This window comes from Podarcis gaigeae (genome assembly GCF_964106915.1).
Source record: "Podarcis gaigeae genome assembly, chromosome: 16".
NCBI lineage: Eukaryota > Metazoa > Chordata > Lepidosauria > Squamata > Lacertidae > Podarcis > Podarcis gaigeae.
The window spans coordinates 21549164-21554485 of NC_139693.1; the positions used below are offsets into that span (position 1 = coordinate 21549164).

A 5322-nucleotide genomic window follows, 5' to 3' on the forward strand; every position below is an offset into this window, starting at 1 on the left:
TCATTTAAGTAATCCAGGATGCTTTAAGGCAGACCAGATTCTCCTGGTATTTCCCCCTTTTTCCCCCTTAATAATCACACAAACAATCTTGTAAAAGGTAAAAATAACATTTACTCACTCTGAATACTTGAACAGTAACAGATACAGCAGCTTTGTTCAGTCAGGTTTAAGATGGTAATTCAGTTACAAAGACATGCTTAAGACTAGCTTAAGATGGGGTCTGACCATTGGAGCTCAGACATAGCAGATTCTTCTTCACGTTTCCAGCTTGGTAACGAGATGAAGAGTAAGAGTGTAGAGAGGCAAAGGAGCAAAGAGCGAAGAGGAAGTGCCCAGCTAAGTGAGGAGATTCCATTTTCTCCAACTTATCCTCCAAAAAACCCCTATCTCTGACATAGAATGCCTCATCATCTAAAAACAAATTATTGTTGTTGTTGTTGTTATCATTTATTAAATTTGTATACCACCCTTCATCCAAAGATCACAGGGTGGTTCACAATGAAAAAATGCAAACTGAGAACACAGAATATAATGGAGGGGTGTGCTTCAGAAGTATTGTTTTTACTCAGATCCAAAGAAATACACATTTACCAGCTGATTAACAGCTCGAGCCTGTACGGTTGTTGTTTTTTTCAGAAGTCAACCCTACTGGATTCAATAAGACAATCTCAGGAAGCTGTACACAGGATTATAGCTTAAGTAATAAATGAATTCGAACCACGATGTAGTAGGAAACACATGTTCCTGCTCCTTTCATTTCAATGGGGTTTGTATGGCAGAACTTAGCCATGGATTGCCCATGTCCTTTATGAATGATCAGATGTTATTATACCTGCAAACCAATCTTTTCTGCATGTTTTTTGTGAAGTACGTCCTACTGTGCTCAGAGGTCTTACCCTCAGATAAGCGTGCACAGGATCACAGCCAGCAGCAATGCTCCCGAACTTAACTGAGGTTTCACCAACACCGCTTACTGTTTGCTCTGATGGGAACGGGCAGAGCAACTCAGTCTAGCCTATCTTGCCAGGAACGTGAAGCGGGGTGGGTCACGCTGCAAGAAATCTGGAGAAAGCAGAGAGCGTTATTGGTGGTCGGTCCCTCTTTCGCGGACCTTATAGTTAAGGAACCTAGAAAACCAGGAACTGCCTTATACTGAGTCATAGTATTGGTCCATGTAGCTCAATATTGTCTACACTGACTAGCAGAGACCCTCCAGCGTTGCAGGCAAGAATCTCTCCCAGCCCACCTGGAGACACCAGGGACTGAACCTGGAACTTTCTGCATTATATACACACGTATCTCACAAATTCCTGCAAAAGAAAGAAGTATTTATTTCCTCCTTGCCCTAAACTCCGTCTCTTCTAGGGCTTAGCATCTTGGATGTTCTTCGTGTCACTTGTGATGAAAAGCTACAAGCAGACGCGTGTTAAGGTCTCCTGACATTTCCTTCTTCCCTTCCTTCCAAGGAAGCATGGCATCGGGGAACATTTAGCCCTTTCCCCTCCGGTCGTTTTCTGCTCCAGGCGCACGACCCTTCCTCCGCCAGCACTTGTTTCACCTGCGGGTGCCAGCGCAGAGTGGGAGGGAAGGAATGACCAGGAGGAAAGGGTCACGTAGCCTTTCCCCTCCATGGAGTTGCTCCTTAGCTAAAACTCCATCCTTCAACAATCGCCTTCCCTCTTCGGGGGGAAAAAAAGTCCTGGCGTCTGCAGTGTAACGTCTAGCTGGGCCCTGGAAATTCAGCCGGGGAGATGTTGAATTCCTCCCTACACCTCAGTGCTTCCGCTGCCCCCCGAAGATATCAGCAACACGTAAGAGTTAACCTTCCTGTTTTTAGTAGTAGCAGAAGTAAGATTGTCATCCTCTGGGCTCCTCGAGACCCAAAGTTTGCACATTTGTATTCCAGAACCCTAATTTTCCAGCCCTCTGAAAACTCCCTCTAGGACAAGCGGTCCGTTATGTTTCCGGGTTGTAGTTATACAACCTCCCGGCGTTTGTTTTTGATTACCTCCCCTTTTCCGTTAAGGGTATTAGCGTGGTTCAGCTAATGAACGACACGCTGCCTACCATAAACATTATGCAGGGGGTGGGGGAATGAGCTAAGTCATGAGGCAATAAAAGTTAGGGACGTCACGGAGCACTCTGTGGCTTCATTGTCGCCTAACTGAAATAATGAGGCTAAAATAGAGATTAAACACACGCACGCACAGACCCCAAAAGGGAAGAAAGGGATGAGCTTATGGAATCCTCATTACGGTCAATAGAGCGACTTCAGCACCCTGGTCAGCTCCCGAGCGCTCTGCGTGAGCGCGCCGGCAATAAAGGCAAGGAAGTATGATGGATCTGTGTCCATTCCCACCCCCACCCCTCCGCAAAAAGCTATCAGGAAGGGGTGGGATATGTCCCTCCCTCCCTCCTCTTTGGGGCAGTGAGAAAGCGGGCGGTATGTTATTTATTTCTTTTAAGGCGCAGGGTATTATTGTCAGCCAGGCGAGGAAACTCAGGTATTTATATACCAGCAGCGCTCCGGCAGTGTTCAGCTGTGATGGAAAGGAATAATAATTATTAGATCTATTTCAGATTAGGGCTTCACGACAAACAAAAGATTTAAATTACAGACCAATGGGGCGTGTGTGAGCGCGTTTCTTCATGAGTCTGCTTTGGTTAGGGGCTCATTCCCTGGCAAGCTTAAATATTAAATATTAAAGTAAATATTTTAAAGTAGGAAACCCATGTTTCTGAACACAATAATGAATATTAAAATATTGTTATTTATACTAATAATGGCATGGTCCAAGGGAATACAAACTCTCTTTAAATGGATGGGATTTTCTGTACTTGAAATACTAATACTAAACACTTTTCTTCTGGGATACAGCAGATTTTTAAATCCCTAGGTATTCACCGCCTGGTTGTTCTGGGTTTTTTGTTTGTTTGGGGTTGTTGTTGGGTTTTGGTTTTTTTTTTTAAAGGAGGAAATAAACTACAATATGAAGGTTTTCAAAAAGATTATTTTGGGGTGTCAGCAAAATTTGCCAGATTTCTACAGGTTCAAAATTCGTTGGAAGGATTTTGGTTATTTCACTTTCCATGGTAGAATTCTTCCCCTATTTTCAACAATGGGGAAAATGGAGGAAACAGGAGAATGAATCCCGAAGACAAATATGTGAGGATGTGACGTGAAGCGTCATTCGGATATTTAATGTGAAAATGCGAGGGGTTCAAACTAAGCCGGGAGAAAGAGCGCGTTGCTCGGGCTGTGCGATTTAACAGCGGCTGGGGGAGTAGGAGAGACAGCTCCTTCGCCGGCTCCCCGGCAGAGCTCTATGTCCAGAGCAATGAAAGGCTGCAATCCTTTGCCCGCTTACAAGAGAGTAAGCCCCATTGAACGCCATGGGATTTACTTATGTGCAAAGCCCGTACTCCGAGCGCAATCGGCCTCCCAAAGAACCGGCCTCATTGAATCTAACGCAAAAGATTGCTACCCATAATAACCCTTTCCTTCACCACCGTCACCACCACCCCACTCCTCCAAGCAGCTTCGTTCCAAGAGAGGCAAAAAAATCTGGTTTGGTTTCCCGCTTATAATAGGCAGAAGGGAGGAGGGAAAGAAACTCGTCTCATTACTGGTCCACCGATGTCTGCTATTGTCTACTCTGACTGGCAGCCCTTGAACACAGGATCTCTTCCTGAATGGAGATGGCAGGAATAGAAGCTAGGACCGCCTTGCCTTGGCAAGGCACGTGCTCTGTCACTTTGGAGAAAGAAAGAAGCTTACATTAAAACCCAACAATCCGGCCGGAGCTTCTCTTGCGCAAACCCACCCACCCAGAGCCGTTTCTTTTTATTTCGATGGGACTCTTCTGCGCGAGAACTTCCACCTCGCCCAGCATCCTGCCCCCGCCACAAGCCCTCCAAATCCCTCGGGTGCTTTTTAGGAGACCCGTGACACACACACACACACCAAAATTCCCCAGCGTTATGCTTCAGTCCTGATTTCGTTTCTTCCCCGCTGGGCTCTCTCGCGAGCGGAGTGGTATTGTGGGGAGGGGGAGTACTGTAGGAGTGGGCATCGCCTCGTCCACGTGAACTGCTCGACAACGCGCACCCCCACCCATGCAACAATCCCCGCAAGCCACACGAAACAGCAACATAGGACGTCCCCCCCCCCGCCTCCTGCCACCTCCCAGTCACCCACTCTCAGCCTGTTAACATTGAGACGGCCCTTTGGGGTGCAGTTCCAGCTCCGGGGGAGAAGGGAGAGGACTCCAGAAGGCCCCCTCCTCCGCTTCCCCACCTCTGCCACCCTTGTTGCGGATTCCCCTTGGAGGGGCAGCTGCTTAGCTCGGCCAACCCTCTCCGCCTTTCCCTCCCCCTCCCCCTCCCCCTCCCCCTCCCCTACTGCTGGAGAGCCGGTGAGTCGTCGATCACGGATTTCCCTTTTTCTCACCTTCTAAACAAAGGCAAACGAGGGCACCGCCGCGCAGGAACAACACGCAGTCATTAGCTGGAGCCTGGCAGGGAGAACGAGAAGGAGATTTCTCTTTTCCTCCACCGCTCCCAGCTCCCGTTTTCTCCACTCACACCCAGCCCAGACAACTCAGAATGTTCCATGGGCCATTCGCCTAGCTCGCCAGAATCAGCTCGTGTGTGTGTGTGTGTGTGTGTGTGTGCGCGCGCGCGCGAGTTTGTGTGTTATAGATAGATGGACAGATAAATTTGTTCTTGTCCACGGCCCATCGGAACGAATGGGGAAAAACTGCTCACCTTCCTTCATTCCAGTGACAGCTTGCCTGGGTTGGCGTGCCCGCAGCAGAGCCTTTTCTGTGGTGGCCACAGGTGCCAATTTGAACAAAATATTGTGGGGGCCCAGGTAAGCCCCGCCCTGCACAATCGATCACATAACGCAATGCGCACACACCATTTGAATGGGAATGCCCATCAACTTGGGGAGGGCAGCCCCCTCTTATATTTTATATTGACTCGTAGAGGTTGGCTCCGGTGGTGGTGGCCCCACAGGTCTATGACACCCTTGGCCCAATGACGTACGATTGACCCCCTTCCGTTCGGGATTTTTGGAGGGGGTGGTGTTTGTTTAAATCTACTGCATCCATAGAAGCCAACTCTTAGGGACCCGAGGTCCTTCGGCCCCGCCCCATAAAATATTGGAGCGCTCTGTCTGCCGCCGCGCTCCCCCCCCCCGCCCCCAGTCGATGGGCATTGTTATTCAAATAGTGTGCGTGTGCCACATCATATGATTGATTATGTGGGGCGGGGCTTACCTCCCCCCCCCCCAAATTATTTTATTCAACTTGGTACCCC

General features: G+C 48.6%; 1 long non-coding RNA gene across 1 annotated transcript; it reads right to left on the reverse strand.

Moving 5' to 3' along the window:
• Positions 1-1307: 1307 nt before the first annotated feature.
• On the reverse strand, positions 1308-4577 carry LOC310834355. Its single transcript, XR_014559219.1, has 2 exons — positions 4451-4577; positions 1308-1558 (listed from the first exon to the last, which is right to left on the reverse strand). It is a non-coding gene; the product is annotated as an uncharacterized lncRNA (long non-coding RNA).
• Between the last annotated feature and the right edge of the window lie 745 nt (positions 4578-5322).